This window comes from Lepidochelys olivacea (genome assembly GCF_965140295.1).
Source record: "Lepidochelys olivacea isolate rLepOli2 genome assembly, chromosome: 2".
Taxonomy (NCBI): domain Eukaryota; kingdom Metazoa; phylum Chordata; order Testudines; family Cheloniidae; genus Lepidochelys; species Lepidochelys olivacea.
The window spans coordinates 28442913-28456359 of NC_140412.1; positions in this window are offsets into that span (position 1 = coordinate 28442913).

Here is a 13447-nt window from a genome sequence, read left to right on the forward strand (position 1 = left end):
AGCCTTTCAGATGACATTAAAGGAGAACAATTAAACTACTAATTTCTTAGTCGCTCTGCAAAACCATTTCAGTCTAACATCAAATCTTTTAAAAGCATCTATTCCATGCTTTCCATGCCTTTCAAGTAAATAAGCGTCCTAAAATAATACACCAAAGATCCTGAAATGAATTTGGTAATAAAATGAATTATCTTGGAAAGCAGTTGTGTTTTAGGCAAGGAGTGGTAATATATTGCTCATTTATTGGTAGCAATGTGTTTCTTAAATGGAATTTAGGGCTAGGGCCTGCAAACATAAATCACTCATGTAGTCCCATCAGCTTCAATGGAATGATTTATATGAGTAAGAGTTGCAAGACTAAACTCACACGATCCAAAACCCATTGAGGTCAATGGAAAGATTCTCAACTTCCACAGGCTCTGGTTGAGGCCTACCACCATTTGGTAAAAGAGGTGTTTTCCTGAATTCTCTTATGCGCGCTATTACAGAAGCAATCCAGCCACAAAATTCAGGGGCCAGATCCAGGTGTTATGGTTATTTATATTGTCTGAAGATCTGGCCCTTGATGTTATTTCAGACATCCCAAGTTTGGAGACGTTTGTAACTGCAATTTTTATTTGGCCCATTATACAGAGAGGTGCCAGTTTGGAAAATCTGAACCAGATCTAGGTTCGGCTCTCAGTCACCTTCAAAGTTCAGAGCGGTTTGGATTCAGACCTATGATTTCTGTGTGATGTGCATCGATAGGCAAGCTATATTTGAGTGGGCAATCACACTCTTTACTTCTTATAATGCACTTAAGGATGTAGAATAATAGTACTGCAGTGTATACCTGTTTGCTGATCTCTGCACAGTGGTAATTCATGCTGCAGTCTTGTTAACATCATGCAGCAATGACGGATGCTAGAAACACAGGCTGGAGTGATCACAATTGTTTCCACTGCTGCCATCTGCCTTCTCTGTTTATAGTATAACACAAGCTGCCCCAAAGCCTAACAGTGACCCTTTTCCTGTTGAACTGCTGTTTTTATCATTCTGCTAGGAAAGGCTGTATATAAAGCCACACCTTTCAGTTCTTAATGCCATACAAATGTGGGAATTCAGCATTATTATTATTATTATCAATTCTTAATGTGGAAAACTGTGAATGTGCTGGTATTTGAACTGTTATCTTTTAGTTAGCGGTTTAAAGTCTTACTTGTACATGTAACAGTAACAGTTTGTAATAATGCAGCATAGTCATAGAAACCTACAGAAAAGTCAATCCACATTAACTAAAGGTATGAATTAAAAGCAGATTTGTTAAACTGCATGAAACCCCTGTGTGGACACTCTCAGTCAGAATTAAAGCAGTTTTAATTTGATTTACTTTAATTCATGAAAGCCAGACTGAATTAAAGCCACTTTAATTCTGAATGAGAGTGTCCACACAGGGGTTTCATGCAGTTTAACTAATGCCTTTAAATTCACAGATTTAATTAATTTGGGTTAATTTTCCTGAGTGCCCTTGTGTAGACTAGTTCATAGTATAATGTCAGTAGACCTTATCTTCAAGATACAGGTGTTTGGTTAGAAGTCAATGACAAACCTGTTCATTTGCTCCATCTTGTTCCTAATTCTTTATGATCTGTGTACGATCTACCTGCTACTTTTGCTTACTGCTACCTGTGGCCTATAGACATGAACATGGAGTCAAGTTAGAGAAGTTAGGTTATATGGGTGCAGATCACTAGCTAGAATTATCAAGGTATACCTCACTTAATCATTTTCCTGACATTGTGGGGACCTAAGGCACTGGTGTAACTTGATCTCTTCTATTCTCTGCCCTTGGCAAATATAGTTTAGTCTACTGTGGGCTGTAATACTTTGGTCTAATTTTGGTTGTTTGGTTGTTGGTGGCCTGTGATATACAGGAGGTCAGATTAGATGACCTGGTAGTCCCTTTTGACCTTAACTCTATGACTCTATGACATGTGACAGGGGCTTATAATACAATGCCTCCCAAACAATAAAATAACTCCTGCAGTAATTTAAGGGACTTAGACATCCAAGCCAAGATCCTCAAAGAGATTTAGCCACCTAGCTTCTGTGTGTAACACCAACGGACCCCGGTCATTGAGGGGTGAGACTGAACCTGGGATCTCTGGAGCTTAGTGCATGGGCCTCTACTGCATGAGCTAAAAGCCATATGCTTGTTAGCGAAGGCTGTAGAGCAGACTCATATCTCGCTCTCTCGCTCTCTCTCTCTCTGCCATTCGGTGGGACAGAACACCACACCCAGGAGCTGTGTGGGTTACATATGCGTTAGGTACCTCAATACCTTGGAAGACTCCTTTGAAAATCCCAGGCTAATTCAACAAAAATATTTGATTGATTCCATACAGTCTAATATATCCAATAGCAAGTTATTTTCCTGTTATGTTCTCAAGTTACTGGTTTCACAGGTACAATAATAGAGCAATGTTTTGCTCTAACAAGGCTCATGAAGTAAATAGACAGCATTCATTGAAATACATGGCACCTGATGTGCAGCCCTTGTGTAGAATTATTCCAATGGAACTACTTGAGGAGTAAGGTAACATGGCATGTGAATAAAGGTGGTAGGATCAGGGCTTGACTAGATGGGGGAAAAGATACTATATATATTTATTATATTTTAAATGATTCTGGGCAAATCATACACTGTAAATAAGTATAGTGTGAAGGAAAGAATAAGACACATTGAGAGGTCAGTAGCCAGCCAACAAAACCATTTAGGAAAGAATAATATCAGAAATGCAAATGCACTGAATGCATGATGAATTTATGTTGCTTAAAGAGCTAGAAACAATTTATGAGAACAGATAATAGTCAATACTGGGGGACAAAAAAGGAACTTATTTTGGCAGAACAATTCTAAGTCAAATGTGCACATCCAAATAAACAAGCTCCTGTTGTTGAAACAAATCCTGTTGCTGGCTAGGTCTCAAACCTCACACCTTCTTGACTGAACAAGAAAACACTTATTTAGATCAGAGGAGACTGATTACAGATTGATTGCTCTTATGTTGAATTATTTTGGCAATCTACTCTGCAAATATAATTCAGTCATGCCAAGCTGTGCCACCCATGGCCGGACTGTAATAATTATGGGGGAAAGTGATCGCCAGTCTTACCTCTAGTGAATTACAGTAGAAACTTTCCTTTTTGGTGACCTGCTGTTAATTCCTTTCTATCTTTATTTTCTTTTCCCTTATCTCATCCTGACTGTTCTAGCCACCATCAATACATCCCCATCAATATAATTAAAGTGGGGAAAATTTACCCTTAGGAGTATTAATTGTTTGGCATTTTGTGCCAATACTTTTGCTACTGTGTCTGTAAAAGTGCTGCTGGCTGACGCTCTAGAACACTAAGCTCTTAGAAAACAAGCTAGTTGGAGCATAGATGTGCTAAAGTTGCCTTTACACACGTTGGCCACAGCATTACCTTCTGCCGTCAGTGTTATATGGGTTCTCTATAGAACAGAGTGGTGTTTTTAGCAAATAACAGTCAGCCATAGCCTGTGGCAAAGTGGATGGGAAAGAAGATCCAATACTAGCCTTTTTTGCTGTTGCATAAGACTATAACTTAATATCCTGCCTAATGCAGAGGAGGGGAAATATTAAGAGGATAAAGATGCTGTTTCTCTTTTTTTAATATATTTATAACTCTTTTAGCCAGCAATATAATGTATTTCTTTGTTGGTTTTATAGCTGTCCTTTCAATAAGTCACAATATCATCCTCTAGGAATTGTATTATCTTCTTCAGTCAGGATTGCTTCCACTGAGATCAACTGAGCTACCTATAAACCGGATCTGATCCCCCTTCCTCACCATTCACATACTCCCCAGTAGCTTATCTTTTCTTATTACTTTCCTACTTCCTTACCTTGGCAATGGTAGACTCCTGGCAGAGGGAGGATACATATTAATGAAGGTCTCCATCTGTTTTTAAAAGAACAGTCACACATTCTTGTTAATCTATCAAATAAAACACATAGTGAATGAATACTGGAGTCCTAGAGAAGCATCAAAAATGCTCAAAACATTTATTTGCATGGCAGTGTGTGATGCCCCCTGCTTTGGTGTTAGCTGCAACAGTCTTCCACTTCATTAATCGTCTCTGTAACTTTAGCAGATGAACTTAACTATTTCCAGACTTTCCGATGTACTGAATATAAGATTTATTGTTACCAGTAAAAAAAAGAAAAAAAAGTTAATGACATTTTCAAGCACTTAAGTCTTGAAATTAGAAATAAAGTGCAAACCACAAGGATAAAGCTATGAAATGTCTTTAAATTTCTAATAATGAGAAACAGTTTCAGGTTGGTATAATTTAAAATAATTTAAAATGTTGGCTGGGAAACTGGACTTGAAATTCCTCTTTTCTTAAACCCATCCTGATTCCTACTGTACTTTCCTTTCCCTCTCCATTTTCTTTTTTCCTTCCCTACCAACCTAGGGTTACCATATTGAACTTTCAAAAAAAGAGGACACTTCACAGGGGGTGGGGGGTGTGTGTATTTGCACTTACCAGTATCTACCTACTCGCGTTGTATTAATGTGTTATTATACTGTTATATATGCTGTGCGCTACATATCGTATATATATATATATATATATGAAAAAGTGATATGGCTCACCGCTTGCCTCTTCACCCTGCCCCGCTCGCCTACTCACCCCTCCTGCTGCAGGTCCCTTTGGCTCCTAGGATCAGGGGCAGCCGAGGGGTCTCCGTGTGCTGCGCCTGCCACAAGCGTAAGCTCCGTGGCTTCCATTGGCTGGGAAAAGTGCCAATGGGAGCTGCTGGAGCCGTGGAGCGGGGCTTGCAGGCGCCGGCAGCATGCAGAGAGCCCACCGCCCCCCCCCAACCCGACCCTAAGAGCCAGAGGGACCTGCTGGGGGGCGAGGTGGGGAGTCCCGGCAGTGCTTACCTGGGGCAGCTCCTGGGAAGCATCCGGCAGGTCCCTTTGGCTCCTAGGGTCGGGTTGGGGGTGGGGGTGGGGGTGGGGGTGGAGGGCTCTCTGCCTGCTGCCGGAGCCTGCAAACCCCACCCCCGCAGCTCTGATTGGGCAGGAGGGAGCCGGTGCAGCACGCGGAGACCCTCTCCGCCTCTGTGCATAGGGGCCACCCACACTGCAGGCTCCTGCTGGCAGGCGGGCGCTGGGAGCTGCCCCAGGAAGCACTGCCAGCCCTGGGACTTTGGTGCGTGCGGTGAGTCGAGCAGTCCCTGATATCGGGACAAAAGGCGCCCTGACCGATGTAGCAAAATACCGGACGTTTTTAGATATTTAAAAATTCCTCCCAGACAGTGATTTAAGAACCAAAAAGCCAGACATGTCCAGCTAAATACAGACATATGGTAACCCTGTACCAACCTCTTCTTGTAAAAGTGACATATTTGCTTTGGGTTTGACACTGCAGATACTGCGCATAAAAACCCTTCTCTCTAAAATTGGAAGCAATGTGTTGCACTTTAGCAGAGATTCTCATAACAGTCCCTAGTAGTAGTCCAAGACTGTTATATTACTTTACATTTTAAAGCTATCCATTGCAGTGGGTGTCAGTCATTTTTCACTGACTGTGCATTATTTCAGTTTAAAGAATGGCGCTACTGACCAACAATTGCCCTCTGCTGGTCTTACTCTCAGTGGCTGTCTCTCTTTCCTTCTCAAACCTATAGAAAAACAAATGGTTTTGTCATAATGTCCCTTTGTTGTGGTCCACTCAAAACAGAGAGTGATTGAGCAGCTTAACACTTGCTGTCATTAATAACAAAGAGAAGTAACTTCTTTCCTGCTTGCTAATAAACCTTACTCCCTTCTCTCCTCTTGCAGTTAATCAAACTCTGGAGTAGATCATACATTTAGCTAGACTGGATTTACCTGAATTCTATTGTAAATTCACTACAACTGAGTCCTCCTTACTCCATGACATGGATACTTCTTAATTTATTCTTTAGCAAACTATACAAACTCAATGTTTTCACTTGCCTTTACATGTAATTTGCAATTAAGCTAAATTAAGGAACAATGTTGGATCAAAATAATCTCTGCTGTAATCTAGTGAAATCAATTCAGTTACATCAAAGATTATTTCAGTCCCATATTCACAGATTTTCCAACCCATTCTACGTTGTCCAGTACAAACACTAAAGTGACTGTGAAGTTATTCTGAGAGATGATGAGGTGGTCTGTGACTCTCTCATTTGACATAAACTTTGAAGTTGTCTCCTTGGTATTTTAAGTCATTATTTTCATACGTAGCAGGAAGAAAATAGTGTCCATCTCACAAACACTTACATTGGCTTTACAACAATGCAACTCCATTGACTTACGTGGAATTATTACTCATTTACACTCAAAGTAAGATTGGAATCAGGCCTAAAGTACTTAGTTTGCATGTTTGGATACAGCAGAACATTAAGATAAATAATTTCAAGTGTCTGCTAATTTAGCATGCCCCAATGTTTGCATGCTCAATTTGATACACTTGGAGTATGATTTTCAGAGGTGCTGAGCACCAACAATTCCAGTTATAGTTAATGGCCGATACCACTGCTTAGTACCTCTGAATATCAGATCGTAGGGATCTCAAATTGGGGATAAAAAGATTGAGACACATAAAACTGGTAGACAATATTAACAGTGCGTATGTTTAATTTCATGAGGTAATATCTTATAGTTATTTGATCTATATAATAATTCTGTTTACGTGAATGGAGCTGTGTTTGATTTACACCAGTGCAAGTGAGAGCAGAATCAGGCCCTACATAACAATCTTCTCCAAACCTTATTTTTTTCTATTGAACAAAGCCTGATTCCCTTCTTACTTCTATTTATAATCTTAGATTACAACTCCACTGACATCAGTGCAATTCACTGGTGTTAAGGTGGCTTGAGAAAAAAATCAAGATACACAATGCTAAAAAGCTCTTTCTAGTCATGATGCTTCCCTGTTTCAAGTGAACAAACTTGTAATCAAAATCTTTAAATGAGTAAACAGTAATTTGTACCAGAAAACATTTAGATATACTATTAACCTTAGCTATTAAATTAATCCTTCATCTTCGGAAGACTGCTAAGCAATTTCATATACACTACTGGACCCATTCTATTTTATTGATTTATAAATATGGGCAATGTTATGTTCTCAGGCCTGACAATATGGGATAGCTTTCCAGTATATGGAATGATGGTGCTTAATTTCTCATATAATGTAACTAACCTGAGTGCACTGCACAAAACTGATCCTTATACTGACATTTGTCCATTTGGAAATTGTACATTATGGTACATTCTTGATCCCTTATGTTTCTAGGTGTCGCCTTCTGTATGTTACGTAAATTTCAGTAAAGCTTTTGGAACAATAAAAGAACTGAATATGCTTTGCTAAGTGACAAACAAGGAAGGGACATAATAGTCTTAAATATCTGGAGGGTATAACCATAAAGGAGAGAGAGGGATTATGTAAATTACTATAATTAAAAGGGGGTATCATTAGAAGTAATGGACTGAAATTAAGAAATAGAAAATTTAAGCTGAAGATGGAAAAGCTTCCTGACAGTGATAAATAGTTTATTAAATAGTTTCCTAAGGTAAGTGGTGCAAGCCCCATTGCTTGTGACATTTAAAATTAGACTTGAGAAAAACACGCTCAAGTGTACAATAAGGAAAAAATCACTTTCTGGTGGGGAGATGGAACAGTCAACCTCATAGGTCTTTTTCATCTCCATTTTCTGAGAGTTTCATTCCTCTTTTCCTTCAGTTGATAAAACAGTATAGGAAGGGATGTCCTTGAGAAAGGAGATGTTCTGTGTGACTCAACAAGATGCAATAAGTACAAAACCCTGAGCTGCAATTGCTGTGAGGATTTGGTATGAAAATCAGGAACATGTTTCTCTTTGTGCCAGTTGTGATGAATAACATGCTTGCCCAGATTGACAGGAGAAGGTCAAGCCCAGGATGTAGTCTAAGCATGCTTGCTTATTAAGTGGTGTATCTTGGTGGAACCACATAACATCTGTGCTGCAGGATGGATACTAACTGCCTGTTGGTTTCTGGTGCAACTGAAGATGTTAGTAAGATGTTAGTTATGACCTGTAAAGGCCTATATTTTTTGTGACCTGGTTACTGGAGAGATCAGCAATAGAGTCCCCCTCATTGTACAAGAAGTTTCTAGGAAGGAGAAGGAATCTACTCCTTATGTTGGGCTGAAATTCAAATTTCGTGAACCTTCAGGGCAGTTTGGAGGGTTTTGGAGTTGGAGGGGCATGATGGTGGTTATTACTTGGGCATTGGGGAAAATATTATTCAGCTTGATTTTTGCTTTGATTTTATTTATTTATTTTTTTGGTTGGGGTTATGGAGCATCTCCTCACTTTGCTTTTTTTGATTGCATTTTTAAATGTTGGCAAAGGTGCCTAAACTCTATGCTAGGCCCTGCTATGTATATACTGTTATATCTGGAGGTTGTAAATGCCACTGATGCAGAAGAATAAATAACTGAATGGATAACTTTCATCAAATGTTTTGCGCTGGTATCAGTTTGCAACTTGCTGAGTCTAATGAGTTTGGCTGAAAATCAGATAAGTCAAGTACCAGTTAGGGAAGGCTTGCCAAAACAGAGTGTCAGCTGAGATCTTGCTGGAAGTCATGCGAGGTGTTGCATGGTAGTTTTGAATACTACAAATCTCTGTTTTCATGGGTTTTGTGATGACACAAAGATGACACTATTTAGAGATGACATAAAATGTTCAATCTTCACTTTGGCCTGAAGCCAATATGTTTTGATTCTATAGTTTACAAAATTCTGAAAATTTTGGCTTTGAAATGGAGGGTCAGAAGTGGAGAAAAGTGTTTTCAAATAGCGAACAAAAATATCTGCCTTGATGGAGCTGGCTAGCTGCAGAATGGATTAGTTAGCATAGTTATCTACAACCAAAAAATGACGCTCCCTGGAAAGGAACAGCCCACAGAAATCTACTGCGAATTGAAGTCAGAGTCACAGAGATAATGTAGGCACCACTAAGAAGGAGCACATCAGATAAGTAAGTTCACCAAACCACAGAACCTATCACTATAGCTGAAAAGATATGCAGAATAGTAAGATTTATTACTTATTTTTTCAATCTGCATGGATAAATACACAGAAAAATGCAAACTGGCAGAGATTGGCTAAGAACAGATCTATGGCTTGATTCTCCTCTCTCTCACTCAGGTTTAACAAATGTTTCTTTACTGACTTCCATGGAGTTACTCCTGATTTACACTGGTGTGAGTGAAAGGAAAATTGTGCCCTGTTTTTTTTTGCGGATTTTTTTTTTCATCTGATGGCAGGCATGCCCTTGACATATTTTTAAGAAGGGGGAAAAACAAGTAATCATTCAATGCAAGCAGCCTTTATATAGTTCTCTGCACCACTAATGTCTTTCTCATGTGCAGTTTCCAGCAAAGTGCTGGAGCAGAGATTGCTTTCTATCATGCCCTGTAAGAAGCCTATAAGTAGATGTGGTCGGAAAACTTTTGACTGAACCTTTGTTGACAACTACCATATTGCTGAAGCTGAAACTTTTCCTGAAAATATATAGATTTAGATGAAGATTAGATGGGAAGGTTGCTTAGGTCCAGGGTGGTATTGAGAGAGAGAGAGAGAGAGAGAGAGAGATTGAAAACCTGACCTTTTTGATTTGCAGATAGATGTTTTGACACAATTCCATTTTGTGAAAACTTTCAAAAGCTTTTGTTTTCACAGAAACAGCTTTGAATTTTTTTGCAAAATTGTTTTTCCATTGTTTACCATTTTCAACCAAGTTTTCTCCGCCCCCTACCCCCATATCTGATTAAAGGTATAAAAGAGGAAGTGTGACATATCCTATGGCTGTTTGAGAGCTTAGCTGAGACTCTGTCACCCTAATAGACCAGGAAAACTGGGAGGAGTGGTAGATACGCTGGAGGGGAGGGATAGGATACAGAAGGACCTAGACCAATTGGAAGATTGGGCCAAAAGGAATCTGATGAGGTTCAATAAGGATAAGTGCAGGGTCCTGCACTTAGGACGGAAGAACCCAATGCACAGCTACAGACTAGGGACCGAATGGCTAGGCAGCAGTTCTGGGGAAAAGGACCTAGGGGTGACAGTGGACGAGAAGCTGGATATGAGTCAGCAGTGTGCCCTTGTTGCCAAGAAGGCCAATGGCATTTTGGGATGTATAAGTAGGGGCATAGCGAGCAGATCGAGGGACATGATCGTTCCCCTCTATTCGACATTGGTGAGGCCTCATCTGGAGTACTGTGTCCAGTTTTGGGCCCCACACTTCAAGAAGGATGTGGATAAATTGGAGAGAGTCCAGCGAAGGGCAACAAAAATGATTAGGGGACTGGAACACATGAGTTATGAGGAGAGGCTGAGGGAGCTGGGATTGTTTAGCCTGCAGAAGAGAAGAATGAGGGGGGATTTGATAGCTGCTTTCAACTACCTGAAAGGGGGTTCCAAACAGGATGGCTCTAGACTGTTCTCAATGGTAGCAGATGACAGAACGAGGAGTAATGGTCTCAAGTTGTAGTGGGGGAGGTTTAGATTGGATATTAGGAAAAACTTTTTCACTAAGAGGGTGGTGAAACACTGGAATGCGTTACCTAGGGAGGTGGTAGAATCTCCTTCCTTAGAGGTTTTTAAGGTCAGGCTTGACAAAGCCCTGGCTGGGATGATTTAACTGGGAATTGGTCCTGCTTTGAGCAGGGGGTTGGACTAGATGACCTTCTGGGGTCCCTTCCAACCCTGATATTCTATGATTCTATGATTCTCTGAAATCTTGCAATATTCTGTGGCTTTAAGTGTAGTATTAGTCTTGCACAACCTCCCATATTCTTCATCTAGGAATCTATTTTAACTGTCTTATCTACTATGTATTATGGTATATGTAGTTACATAACTGTCATGACTGGACTTTGTCCATGCTGCCCCTTAATATACCCCTTTATCTGCAGGAGCAACTGCATGTTGTGAGGCAATGCTGAGACGATGTGTTTCAAAGAGGATGTGCATTGTGCTCTATCATGGAACTTTGTGTTTGTTCTTCTTGGTTTGTTATTGCCCGTAATGCTTACATTAAATGTCATTTGTATTCAAAGCATATGTTTGCTCTTTGTTTATATAAAAATTCATCTGTGTACATCAGATGGGGCAGAGCACAAAGAAGGATCGTCCAGTGAGCAGGTTGCTGGTCTGTGGCTCGGAAAATCAAATTCCAGCTCTGCCACAGACTTCCTTTGTGATGTTGGGTAAATCACTTAATCGCTCTATTTTTCAATTCACTATCTATAAAATACTATTTCCCTACCTCAGTGGGCTGTTGTGAGAATAAATACATTGACAATGAGGTTCTCTGGTACTACAGTAATGGGGGAATAAGTGCCATAGGTAATAGGTGAATAGACTGACAAGGGTGTAGTCTTCAACTAAAATAGTACCCTAGGAGGCTAGGGAGGGTATAAATAGGCTGGGATATGAATACACTGTGACAGTCCCTTTGCAGCGACCCACAGAAAACAATACGACAGCAGTTCAGTTGTATTATGCTTGTTTTTATTAGGAACTTGCAGGAGCACCTTCTTAACTGCTTCCCCAAATAAGTTCACTGTCCTTTGCACCCTCCTCACAACACTTCACAGTTGCAAGTCAAACTCTGGCATTTAGCGTTACCTCCACTGGACTTACCTGAACTTTGGAGTGGAGTCAGAACATTGCTCATAGGTGGCATTTAGATGCCATGTCCTGGTGGATATTTTTATGCTTGAATAGTTTTCTCACTGGTAACGTACCTGCCTCCTTTTCAAACATACACAAAGGAATGACTATGGCCAGTCTCTGATGAGGTCTCTCTCACTTTCTGTCTCTCTTTCCCTCCTTTAAATACAGACACACAAAGAAAGAATGGCTCTTTTGGCCAGTAATTTGCTCCCTTCTGGGACTCCCTAAATGGCTAATGTGTCTTTCTCTTTTAAACACAAACAAAGAATAAATGAACATGTTTCCTCACCATTACCCTCTCCTGGGGTCTCTTTCAATAGCTAATGAGTTTTTTCTTTATAAAACACACAGAGAAAATAAATTGCCCTGCTGGCCAGTAGTTGCCCTCTCCTATGGTTCCCTTCAGTGACTAATGTCTCTCTCTCTTCATACTGTCATGGCACTCAGCAGTTATTGCTCTTCGACCTGAGAAGAAGGTTATTTCTTTTATTAGAGAAAATGAGCGGACAGCAGACACCAGATTATTAATCTTGTAACCTACCTTTATTTACAAAAATACAATTCCTACAGAAGCTTTTAACAGAAATAGACCTTAAAGAGCAGCAGCAGCAAAACTGAGGCTTGTACACTCACAGCTATCTCAGCAAGAGATTTTGCAAGGGATTTTGCTTTCCTGTGTTGCTAAAACAGATTCGCTCTCCTACTTTTCAGCAGAGCACAGATGTTGCCCTTCCCAAACTCAGCAACTGTTTTATTTCATCCTTTGTGGTCTTGCTTTCAGATTTAACCTCTAGCCGTGTCTACACTGGTGACTTCTGCCACCATAGAAATGTCAGTTAGAGGTGTGAAGAGGGGTTTTCTTTGACCTGCTGGCACAGCTATGTCACAGCTCCTAGTGTAGATGCAGTTATACCAGTAAAACTGCCCTTATACTGGTGTAGCTTGTTTTGCTACACCAGTTTTGGGCCATGGGTGGAATAAGCTATGCCAGTAAAGCACTCCTAGTGCAGAAATAGCCTCTGTTTCTGAAAGCCTACCATAAAACCATTAAAGATTATAATGGAGCCTGATACCCCACTACTTTGCACTTTGGAGTCACTGACACCTCTGCAAAGTGATTTTAAAGTGGGTGTCAATATAATAACTCCTGTACGTGAATGAAGAATTTTGATTTGGTAGCACTGTACATTTCCTTTGTACTCTTTTTGAACACGTGTCAGTGATTACATCAGGTACACAGCAGTGGATAGGGAGTTTCAAAGCCATGCTGCGCCACATAAGGCAATCTCTTCAGTGGACCTTGGAGTCTGAAAGGCTAAAGCTGTTACACAGTACAGAAAGGGCCTGTGATGGTAGTACTTATTTGTTGTATAAGGATCCCTCCTTTTAAATGGGGAGGAGTTATAAGTGCGGCAACCTGCTTGGAACATGAAGAGAGGAGTGCAGATTGCAGGAAGGAAGCATTTGGAAGGGGCACCAGGAAGTCAGTCTGTGTGCACATGGGTAGAATGATAGTTGCAGTTGCAGCACCTTTGTAAACCTCTTGGTAAAGAGCCAGTTTAGTTTTAGAAAGATGGAATCCTCTCCTGTTATTACCCAATATATGGAAGATGAAAGCATATGGTTGCAGTGGTCAGTCTAGTGAGACCCCCAGCAAGGAAGAGAGAGTGATTA